This window comes from Caretta caretta, chromosome 5 (genome assembly GCF_965140235.1).
Source record: "Caretta caretta isolate rCarCar2 chromosome 5, rCarCar1.hap1, whole genome shotgun sequence".
Taxonomy (NCBI): domain Eukaryota; kingdom Metazoa; phylum Chordata; order Testudines; family Cheloniidae; genus Caretta; species Caretta caretta.
Window position 1 is genome coordinate 137,457,083 of NC_134210.1, and position 12,863 is coordinate 137,469,945.

The following is a 12,863-nucleotide window of genomic DNA, read 5'->3' on the forward strand; positions in this document are numbered from 1 at the left end:
CAGCACCCAGAGACTCCCCGCCCTTTTGTTGTATTAACAATTGTGATTAAAATAGAGATAGAGGATGTATGTGGATGGATGCTTGGTGTGGATAATAACTGAATGATCAGGGAGGTGCCAGCCTAAGAATCCAGTGTCCATTGGCTGAAGAAGGCGTCAAGTGGAAATAACCAGAGGACCCCCCGGAGGGCAGACTGGAATCCACCCAACAGCCTCAAGAATGGGAGAACCAAAGAACAAGATAACATCTTGGAGCCGTCAGGAATGTGCTATCTGCTGATTGATTCAGCAACAGCATGATGAAGCAATTCCCATAGACTGGCATAGGAAGAAATTCCTATAAAAATAGACTCTAAAAAGTGAGAACTTTGGGGTCTGATTCTGCAAACCAACTTCCAGGAGCATCAGATGAGCATCTGACAAGGCCCTGCTCCCTCCTCATGTCCAGGCCACCTGGCCAGTGGCTTGGCATGAGCAACTCTAAGGCTGGTAACTATGATAACAACCTTGCAGAACCTGTGTGTGTGTGTTTGTATGAATGAATGTGTGAATAAATAGGAGATTGAATGGCATGTTATAGCTATAACTAACTGCTTACTATGATTCTTTCTGTATTCACAATAAATGTGGTATTTTGCCTTTTTCCCTTTAATAAGATCCTGCTGGTTTTTATTTTATTGGTATAACAAGGGTGAAAGCTGGAGGCATGTAGGTAGGAATAGCGGTCAGTAGGTTTCCGGTATAGGGTGGTGTTTATGTGACCATTGTTTATTAGCACTGTAGTGTCCAGGAAGTGGATATCTTGTGTGGACTGGACCAGGCTGAGGCTGATGGTGGGATGGAAGTTGTTGAAATCATGGTGGAATTCCTCAAGGGCTTCTTTTTCATGGGTCCAGATGATGAAGATGTCATCAATATAGCGCAAGTAGAGTAGGGGCTTTAGGGGACGAGAGCTGAGGAAGCATTGTTCTAAATCAGCCATAAAAATGTTGGCATACTGTGGGGCCATGCGGGTACCCATAGCAGTGCCGCTGATCTGAAGGTATACATTGTCCCCAAATGTAAAATAGTGATGGGTAAGGACAAAGTCACAAAGTTCAGCCACCAGGTTAGCCGTGACATTATCGGGGATAGTGTTCTTGACGGCTTTGGACACAAATCAGATGTCAAGAATTATAACATTCATAAACCAGTCGGAGAACACTTCAATCTCTCTGGTCACGCAATCACAGACATGAAGGTCGCTATCTTAAAACAAAAAAACTTCAAATCCAGACTCCAGCGAGAAACTGCTGAATTGGAATTCATTTGCAAATTGGATACTATTAATTTAGGCTTAAATAAAGACTGGGAGTGGCTAAGTCATTATGCAAGGTAGCCTATTTCCCCTTGTTTTTTCCTACCCCCCCCCAGATGTTCTGGTTAAACTTGGATTTAAACTTGGAGAGTAGTCAGTTTGGATGAGCTATTGCCAGCAGGAGAGTGAGTTTGTGTGTGTGTGTGTGTCCCCCGGAAAAAAAAGCGGGGGGGTGAGAAAGCCTGGATTTGTGCTGGAAATGGCCCAACTTGATGATCACTTTAGATAAGCTATTACCAGCAGGACAGTGGGGTGGGAGAAGGTATTGTTTCATGATCTCTGTGTGTATATAATGTCTGCTGCAGTTTCCACGGTATGCATCCAATGAAGTGAGCTGTAGCTCACGAAAGCTCATGCTCAAATAAATTGGTTAGTCTCTAAGGTGCCACAAGTACTCCTTTTCTTTTTGCGAATACAGACTAATACGGCTGTTACTCTGAAACCTGTCATTATGCAAGGCACTGCATTTAGCCGTATGGAGTGGAAATCTATCAACTGCATGAAAAAACTTGTACAGATACAGACAGACATCATCTTCCTTTCCAAATGCAAACAGATGGACATCGTACCAAAAGGACTGAAGGTAAAAAATCCATTACAATCTACATACCACACAGACTATGCTGACAGCTTGTGCCACACGCTCTCAAAGAAACTGCGGAACCACCTGATCAACATCCTCTACAGCAAACAGGGAAAGACAAAGAATGAGCTCTCAAAAATGGATACTCTCATAAAAAACTAACCTTCCACACAAACTTCCTCGTGGCTGGACTTTACTAAAACTAGACAAGACATTTTCAACACACACTTTGCTTCTCTACAAAAGAAAAAGGACACTAAACTTTCTAAACTACTACATGCCACAAGGGGCCACAGCAATGGTTCCCTCAACCCACCTAGCAATATTGTTAACCTATCCAACTATACTCTCAGCCCAGCAGAAGCAGCTGTCCTATCTCGGGGCCTCTCCTTCTGCCCCTCCACCCCCACGAACATGATACAGTTCTGTGGTGACCTAGAATCCTATTTTCGACGTCTCCGACTCAAGGAATATTTCCAAAATACCTCTGAACAACATACTAATCCACAGAGGCCTCCCTACCAACACTACAAAAAGAAGGATTCTAGGTGGACTCCTCCTGAAGGTCGAAACAGCAGACTGGACTTCTACATAGAGTGCTTCCGCCGACATGCACGGGCTGAAATTGTGGAAGAGCAGCATCACTTGCCCCATAACCTCAGCCATGCGGAACGCAATGCCATCCACAGCCTCAGAAACAACTCTGACATCATAATCAAAAAGGCTGACAAAGGAGGTGCTGTTGTCATCATGAATAGGTCGGAATATGAACAAGAGCCTGCTCGGTAGCTCTCCAACACCACTTTCTACAAGCCATTACCCTCTGATCCCACTGAGAGTTACCAAAAGCAACTACAGCATTTGCTCAAGAAACTTCCTGAAAAAGCACAAGATCAAATCTGCACAGACACACCCCTGGAACTCCGACCTGGGATATTCTATCTACTACCCAAGATCCATAAACCTGGAAATCCTGGGCGCCCCATCATCTCAGGCATTGGCACCCTGACAGCAGGATTGTCTGGCTATATAGACTCCCTCCTCAGGCCCTACGCTACCAGCACTCCCAGCTACCTTCGAGACACCACTGACTTCCTGAGGAAACTTCAATCCATCGGTGATCTTCCTGATAACACCATCCTGGCCACTATGGATGTAGAAGCCCTCTACACCAACATTCCACACAAAGATGGACTACAAGCCGTCAAGAACACTATCCCCGATAATGTCACGGCTAACCTGGTGGCTGAACTTTGTGACTTTGTCCTTACCCATCACTATTTTACATTTGGGGACAATGTATACCTTCAGATCAGCGGCACTGCTATGGGTACCCGCATGGCCCCACAGTATGCCAACATTTTTATGGCTGACTTAGAACAACGCTTCCTCAGCTCTCGTCCCCTAAAGCCCCTACTCTACTTGCGCTATATTGATGACATCTTCATCATCTGGACCCATGGAAAAGAAGCCCTTGAAGAACTCCACCATGATTTCAACAACTTCCATCCCACCATCAACCTCAGCCTGGTCCAGTCCACACAAGAGATCCACTTCCTGGACACTACAGTGCTAATAAACAATGGTCACATAAACACCACCCTATACCGGAAACCTACTGACCACTATTCCTACCTACATGCCTCCAGCTTTCACCCTGACCACACCACACGATCCATCATCTACAGCCAAGCTCTGAGATACAACCGCATTTGCTCCAACCCCTCAGACAGAGACAAACACCTACAAGATCTCTGTTAAGCTTTCTTACAACTACAATACCCACCTGTGGAAGTGAAGAAACAGATTGATAGAGCCAGAAGAGTTCCCAGAAGTCACCTACTACAGGACAGGCCTAACAAAGAAAATAACAGAACGCCACTAGCCGTCACCTTCAGCCCCCAACTAAAACCTCTCCAACGCATTATTAAGGATCTACAACCTATCCTAAAGGATGACCCAACACTCTCACAAACCTTGGGAGACAGGCCAGTCCTTGCCTACAGATAGCCCCCCAACCTGAAGCAAATACTCACCAACAACCACATACCACACAACAGAACCACTAACCCAGGAACTTATCCTTGCAACAAAGCCCGTTGCCAACTGTGCCCACATATCTATTCAGGGGACACCATCACAGGGCCTAATAACATCAGCCACACTATCAGAGGCTTGTTCACCTGCATATCCACCAATGTGATATATGCCATCATGTGCCAGCAATGCCCCTCTGCCATTTACATTGGTCAAACTGGACAGTCTCTACGTAAAAGAATAAATGGACACAAATCAGATGTCAAGAATTATAACATTCATAAACCAATCGGAGAACACTTCAATCTCTCTGGTCACGCAATCACAGACATGAAGGTCGCTATCTTAAAACAAAAAAACTTCAAATCCAGACTCCAGCGAGAAACTGCTGAATTGGAATTCATTTGCAAATTGGATACTATTAATTTAGGCTTAAATAGAGACTGGGAGTAGCTAAGTCATTATGCAAGGTAGCCTATTTCCCCTTGTTTTTTCCTACCCGCCCCCCCCCCCAGATGTTCTGGTTAAACTTAGATTTAAACTTGGAGAGTGGTCAGTTTGGATGAGCTATTGCCAGCAGGAGAGTGAGTTTGTGTGTGTGTGTGTGTGTCCCCGGGAAAAAGGGGGGGGGTGAGAAAGCCTGGATTTGTGCTGGACATGGCCCACCTTGATTACCATGCACATTGTAGGGAGAGTGGTCACTTTGGATGAGCTATTACCAGCAGGAGAGTGAGTTTGTGTGTGTATGGGGGTGGGGGGGTGAGAAAACCTGGATTTGTGCTGGAAATGGCCCACCTTGATTATCATGCACATTGTAGGGAGAGTGGTCACTTTGGATGAGCTATTACCAGCAGGAGAGTGAGTTTGTGTGTGTGGTTTTTGGAGGGGGGTGAGGGGGTGAGAGAACCTGGATTTGTGCAGGAAATGGCCCACCTTGATTATCATGCACATTGTGAAGAGAGTTGTCACTTTGGATGGGCTAGCACCAGCAGGAGAGTGAGTTTGTTTGTGGGGGGTGGAGGGTGAGAAAACCTGGATTTGTGCTGGAAATGGCCCAACTTGATGATCACTTTAGATAAGCTATTACCAGCAGGACAGTGGGGTGGGAGGAGGTATTGTTTCATGATCTCTGTGTGTATATAATGTCTGCTGCAGTTTCCACGGTATGCATCCGATGAAGTGAGCTGTAGCTCACGAAAGCTCATGCTCAAATAAATTGGTTAGTCTCTAAGGTGCCACAAGTACTCCTTTTCTTTTTGCGAATACAGGCTAACACGGCTCTCTGAAACCTGTGGATTAGTGTGTTGTTCAGAGGTGTGTTGGAAATATTCCTTGAGTCTGAGACGTGGAAGGTCGGATTCCAGGTCACCGCAGAACTTTATCATGTTCGTGGGGGTGGAGGGGCAGAAGGAGATGCCACACAAGAGACCCACTTCCTGGACACTGCAGTGCTAATAAGCAATGGTCACATAAACACCACCCTATACCGGACCGTTATACTAACCTACATGCCTCCACATCCAGACCACATCACACGATCCGTTGTCTACAGCCAAGCTCTAAGATACAACCGCATTTGCTCCAATCCCTCAGACAGAGAGAAACACCTACAGGATCTCTATCAAGCGTTCTTAAAACTACAATACCCACCTGCTGAAGAGAAGACACAGATTGACAGAGCCAGAAGAATACCCAGAAGTCACCTACTCCAGGAGAGGCCCAATAAAGAAAGGAACAGCATGCCACCAGCCGTCACCTTCAGCCCCCAACTAAAACCTCTCCAGCGCATCATCAAGGATCTACAACATATTCTGAAGGATGATCCCTGACGCTCACAGATCTTGGGAGACAGGCCAGTCCTCACTTACAGACAGCCCCCCAACCTGAAGCAAATACTCACCAACAACCACACAACAAAAACACTAACCCAGGAACCTATCCTTGCAACAAAGCCCATTGCCAACTCTTTCCACATATCTATTCTAGCGACACCATCATAGGACATAATCATATCAGCCACGTTATGATGGGCTCGTTCTCCTGAACATCTACCAATGTGACATATGCCATCGTGTGCCAGCAATGCCCCTCTGCCATGTGCACTGGCCAAACTGGACAGTCTCTACTCAAAAGAATAAATGGACACAAATCAGACGTCAAGAATTATAATGTTCAAAAACCAGTCGGAGAACACTTCAACCTCCCTGGTCACTCAATTTCAGAGCTAAAAGTTGCAATTCTCCAACAAAAAAGCTTCAAAACCAGACTCCAATGAGAACCTGCAGAATTGGAATTGATTTGCAAACTGGACACTATTAAATTAAGCTTGAGTAAAGACTGGGAGTGGATGGGTTATTACATAAAGTAAAAACTATTTGCCCATGCTAATTTCCCCCATACTGTTACTCACACCTTCTTGTCAATTGTTTGAAATGGGCCATCCTCATTATCACTACAAAAGTTTTTTTCCTCCTGCTGATAATAGCCCACCTTAATTGATTAGTCTGTTCGAGTTGGTATGGCAACACCCATTTTTTCATGTTCTCTGTGTATATATATCTTCCTACTCTATTTTCCACTGGATGCATCTGATGAAATGGGTTTTAGCCCATGAAAGCTTATGCCCAAATACATTTGGTAGTCTCTAAGGTGCCACAAGTGCTCCTCGGGTTTTTTTGCTGATATAGACTAACATGGCTACTGCTCTGAAATAAATGAGTGCGTTTCTCCCCAAAATAGATCTATAAGCACAAAGAACACCATGGAGACCAGGCCTTTAAACATTAGGAAACATCAGAGTTAAGGTGACGTGTACAAACTTCGCACAGTGTTGTTGTGGATGTGTGTTATGATACAGACTCACAAGTGTGGCCTTGGGGTCAATTCCCTGCCCCCCCAGCATCAATTTCCTCCAGACTTCCAAGGGAAGTGGTGCTTCCTCCATCCCTTGATGAGATGCCTTTCTAGAGTCTGCTTTGGTCCAAAACTCGCTACTGCGCCATACAGGAGGCCTGTGATGGGCAGGGGGGCCAGATGAAATGATCTAACAGTCGCTTCTGGCCTTCAAGTCTCCAAATCTCTGCAAAACCGAGTGTGGTACATTGAGCAGCCTCTGATGGTTCCACGTGTTGCCTGCTTGATTCCTAGCACTAACACTGAGTGTGTGGGGGGGTGGTGACCCAGGGGTAGCAGCTCAAACATGCACAGGAGCTGGCTAGGGGCAGGACATTAGCCCTGCAGGGCAGGGCTGGGTGTGGCTGTGACATCGCAAGGGCCTTTTGCAGCACTCAGCTGATTGGTCAAAGGAGGTTGGGAGGCAGTGACCTCACAGAGAGTCCATGACAACGGCCAGGTAGGACAGGCTGCAGGGCAGGGGGATCTCAGAGACCCCCGTGGCTTTGCTGCAGGGATTCTCTCCTTGAGGACTGAGAGAGAATTCAGGGTCATGTATATGAGCGCAAGGTGGAGCCTCTCTGGAGTTTTCTCCTTTCCCACTGCTAATTTAGTGAGAAGACAGATGTCCCTGTGGAGAAGGTAAGAGCCCCAGAGAGGTTGGGTACCTAGGCAGCCTGATCCACCTGGTGCTGGCCAAATTCTAGGCACGGAAAACACGAGGTTAAGGTGGGACAATTTTCCCCCACCTAGCCCTTTGTCCCTTAGAGTCATTGGGGTTTGTCTTTTTTAGTTTCCCTTTTCCTGCTTCCCTCCCTCCACTAGCGAGGAGGGGGCTGCTCTGTAGCCCTCATGGTGGGAGGGCCTCCCAAAGAGATGGGACAGGAAGCGTGCTCTGAGAGTGCTCCTCACTGGTGACCTGAGCCATCCCTGGGCCATCTGGGGAACCTTCAACCCACCGCCAGAGTCTCAATGCTGATTGGCTGAGCAGGGCGTCTAGTGGCAGGGAGGAGATTCAGGACTTTGTTGTTCTCTTTTAAGGCCCAGCAAATAAGCCAGAACCAATCATCTGCTTGGTGAATTGTTCTCCTTCTTGCTGCTGATTGTCTCTGAGCCATTCCTGGTTCTCTCTGATGTTCTACTGATTCTAAAACACTTGCTGAATAATCACTGTGAATGGTTGTTGGTCTGTAGCTCATTCCAGGTCACTTTATTCTGATCTTTCAGTGTGTGAAACTCCAGACTGATGGTTAGTTTGAAAGTCGGGACACCCGGGTCCTGTTCCCAACTCTATCCCGACAGGTTGTGTGATATAAGACAAGGCCCTTCGCCTTTCTCAGTCTTTGTTTCTCCCTCTGTCAGTTAGGGAGAACAATCCTCTCACACCTGCCTCCTGGTGGTGGTGGGGGAGTGGGGGGGGGCTGGGGAGACCTGTTTGAGAGTGTCACTCGTATCAGTGTATCATAGGCAGTGTCCTGTCGGGTTGAGTCATTCCAGATGTTGATGTAGTGCAGCAGAACCTCGTTTTCCCAACCTTGCATTACGCAGCTTTCCATGTTAAGCGAATCAACAGCGCACACAGGTCCAGAAGCCGGTGATTTCTCCTTTGGCCGCTAGATGGCGCTGCAGCCTCACACTTTCCTGTTCTCCTGGTTATCGCAATGGAGGTTAGTCTCCACAAAAAGAACAGGTTTCAGAGTAGCAGCCGTGTTAGTCTGTATCCGCAAAAAGAACAGGAGGACTTGTGGCACCTTAGAGACTGACAAATTTATTTGAGCATAAGCTCTCGTGAGCTACAGCTCACTTCATCATCACGAAAGCTTATGCTCAAATAAATTTGTTAGTCTCTAAGGTGCCACAAGTCCTCCTTTTCTTTTTACCAAAAAGAACGCCGTTCTTGTTTTGAATATTCCTTGATGTCCACCATGTTGACTGTTGTGATACGTTTCAAAAAGTTGCAAGGCTTGTTTCATGGTCTACACAATGACAATCTTTCTTCCTTTTAAGACGTGATGACATTTTTGGTAAAGATCCTTGATTATTCAGGGACTTACCCAGGAAGACCCAAAGTATTTGGTACATAAGACTTGTGTGGAAGGGTGCACAGTGCTAAGGTATTTTTGGCCATAGCAGATTACTTGTCCCAAGAATGAAGTCAATCCCCCTTCAAAACAAGCCCAAAATGAGCTGTTACCAGATGTGCCCGTTACTTTGGGGTACACTCATTTATTAGGGTTACTCTTCTGTGTGTGGGGGAGATTCTGTAATTCTGTCAATGTACTGCTTGTGTTATTTGTGTTTTCCTATGGAGCGCCACTCCTTCCTTCTGCAAGTTCCCTCCCAATGGAGCTATCCTACAGGACCTAGGTTCCCCAGGGGTGGGGTCTTCCAGCCGCCAAACCTAATGAACACACACACATTAACGTAGCATGTCTGAGAGGACTGGGGAATCAGCACTCACAAGCTGACCCCTTATGTGTCCCGGGACTCAGTTGGCTGGATTGAACAACAATTTAAAGCTGTTACTCTCGTATGTCCTTGGCCTCAGCGGGCTGGGCTGAGCAATACCTTAATCTACCACCCTCCTCTGCCCCCAGGTTCAGCACATCCCTGTCCCCAACCATTGTCCCCACAACCATTCTGCTCGTTACCCACTTGATGAGAGGTTTCAGAGTAGCAGCCATGTTAGTCTGTATCCATAAAAAAAAAAGGAGTATTTGTGGCACCTTAGAGACTAACAAATTTATTAGAGCATAAGCTTTCATGAGTTACAGCTCACTTCATCTGATGCATACAACATCCACTTGATGAGCAAACCTCAGAGGATCTTTGGGCACTGCAGGGATCTTTAGCTTAGGTACAAGGAGCGTTGCTGCAGAGTGAATGGAGAAGCCAAAAACACCCCTAAGCGGGGAGAGCAATCAGCTTAACCGTGAAAGTTATTTATGTCCAGGTGGTAACCTTACAAGGGGAGCCAAACAAACAAAACCGTTCCAATATTAAATCTAACTTAAATTTGATTGTTTGTTTCAGGGAAGCCTGGCTGTTTAAAAATAGCCAGAGCTCCAGGAACCAGCTGAGCAGCGGGAAACAGCAGAGCAGCACACAGCAGGAGTTTGCCTGGGATTGGTGAGTATCCAAGTGCGTGTTTGCTGAGTGAGTATCCGAGTGTGTGTTTGCTGGGAGGGCAGTTTGAAAGCCTGAGCGAGTGCCTGATTGGATGGTAGCCTGCAGGGGGCGGGTATTGGGGCTGTCTGTTTGTTTCAGGGAAGCCTGGCTGTTTAAAAATAGCCAGAGCTCTGCGAACCAGCTGAGCGGCGGGGAACAGCAGAGCAGCACACAGCAGGAGTTTGCCTGGGAGTTCGCCTGGAGTGAGCCCAGTGAGGCTTACATCTTGCCAACTTCTCTGAGGAAGCTCATAGTAGGAAGGTGATATGGAAGGGGGGGGGGTTCAGCTATTGTGACCTGCACTGGATGTGCCATGTTTGTCTTTCTTCCACAGGACAGAAGCGACTTTGTCTGTACAAAGTGCAAGCTAGTATCCCTATTGGAAGAGAAGATCGAAGGTCTGGAGCTACAGCTATCGACCCTGCGTTGCATACGAGAATCTGACGATTTTCTGGATAAAAGTCAGGATATGCTTCTACGGGCATAAAGCTCTAAAGATTTAGAGCAGGTTGCACAGCGGAGCCAAGAGGCCAGTGAGGAAGCTTGGCAACATGTGACCTCCAGAAGAAGAAGGGGGAATGTCCGGGTACCAGCAACGCGGACACAGGTAAGCAACCGTTTTCATGTTCTCTTCACAGGTACCATTGCGGAGAGTGGACCAGATGATACATCTGGGGGGAGAAAGCAGAAGGAGACTCCACTGGTTGGAAGGCATGAGATGCGCTGTCCTGAGGTTGGGGGTTCCACAACCACCACTCCCAAGAGAAGGAGGCGGGTGGTGGTGGTCGGGGACTCTCTCCTCAGGGGGACTAAGTCATCTATCTGCTGCCCTGACCGGGAAAACAGAGAAGTCTGCTGCCTGCCAGGGGCTAAGATTCGCAATGTGACGGAGAGACTGCCGAGACTCATCAAGCCCTCGGATCGCTACCCTTTCCTGCTTCTCCACGTGGGCACCAATGATACTGCCAAGAATGACCTTGAGCAGATCACTGCAGACTACGTGGCTCTGGGAAGAAGGATAAAGGAGTTTGAGGCGCAAGTGGTGTTCTCGTCCATCCTCCCCGTGGAAGGAAAAGACCGGGGTAGGGACCGTCGAATCATGGAAGTCAACGAATGGCTACGCAGGTGGTGTCGGAGAGAAGGCTTTGGATTCTTTGACCATGGGATGGTGTTCCATGAAGGAGGAGTGCAGGGCAGAGACGGGCTCCACCTAACGAAGAGAGGGAAGAGCATCTTTGCGAGCAGGCTGGCTAACCTAGTGAGGAGGGCTTTAAACTAGGTTCACCGGGGGAAGGAGACCAAAGCCCTGAGGTAAGTGGGAAAGCGGGATACTGGGAGGAAGCACAGGCAGGAACGTCTGTGAGGTGAGGGCTCCTATCTCATACTGAGAATGAGGGGCGATCAGCAGGTTATCTCAAGTGCCTATATACAAATGCACAAAGCCTTGGAAACAAGCAGGGAGAACTGGAGGTCCTGGTGATGTCAAGGAATTATGACGTGATTGGAATAACAGAGACTTGGTGGGATAACTCACATGACTGGAGTACTGTTGTCATAAATATAAAGGGAAGGGTAAACCCCTTTAAAATCCCTCCTGGCCAGAGGAAAACTCCTCTCACCTGTAAAGGGTTAAGAAACTAAAGGTAACCTCGCTGGCACCTGACCAACATGACCAATGAGGAGACAAGATACTTTCAAAAGCTGGGAGGAGGGAGAGAAACAAAGGCTCTGTCTGTTTATATGCTGTTTTTGCCGGGGATAGACCAGGAATGGAGTCTTAGAACTTTTAGTAAGTAATCTAGCTAGGTATGTGTTAGATTATGATTTCTTTAAATGGCTGAGAAAAGAATTGTGCTGAATAGAATGACTATTCCTGTCTGTGTGTCTTTTTTGTAACTTAAGGTTTTGCCTAGAGGGATTCTCTGTGTTTTGAATCTAATTACCCTGTAAGGTATCTACCATCCTGATTTTACAGAGGGGATTTCTTTACTTCTATTTACTCCTATTTCTATTAAAAGTCTTCTTGTAAGAAAACTGAATGCTTTTTCATTGTTCTCAGATCCAAGGGTTTGGGTCTGTGGTCACCTATGCAAATTGGTGAGGCTTTTTATCCAACATTTCCCAGGAAAGGGGGGGATGCAAGTGTTGGGAGGATTGTTCATTGTTCTTAAGATCCAAGGGTCTGGGTCTGTAGTCACCTAGGCAAATTGGTGAGGCTTTGTACCAAACCTTGTCCAGGAAGTGGGGTGCAAGGTTTTGGGAAGTATTTGGGGGGAAAGACGTTTCCAAACAGCTCTTCCCCAGTAACCAGTATTTGTTTGGTGGTGGTAGCAGCCAATCCAAGGACAAAGGGTGGAATATGTTGTACCTTGGGGAAGTTTTGACCTAAGCTGGTAAAGATAAGCTTAGGAGGTTTTCATGCAGGTCCCCACATCTGTACCCTAGCATTCAGAGTGGGGGAGGAACCTTGACAACTGTCATGGATGGTTATAAACTGTTCAGGAAGGACAGACAGGACAGAAAAGGTGCGGGAGTAGCACTGTATGTAAGGGAGCAGTATGACTGCTCAGAGCTCCGGTATGAAACTGCAGAAAAACCTGAGTGTCTCTGGATTAAGTTTAGAAGAGTGAGCAACAAGGGTGATGTAGTGGTGGGAGTCTGCTATAGACCACCGAACTAGGGGGATGAGGCTTTCTTCCGGCAACTCGCAGAAGCTACTAGATCACACGCCCTGGTTCTCATGGGCGACTTTCATCTTCCTGATATCTGCTGGGAGAGCAATACAGCGGTGCATAGACAATCCAGGAAGTTTTTGGAAAATGTAGG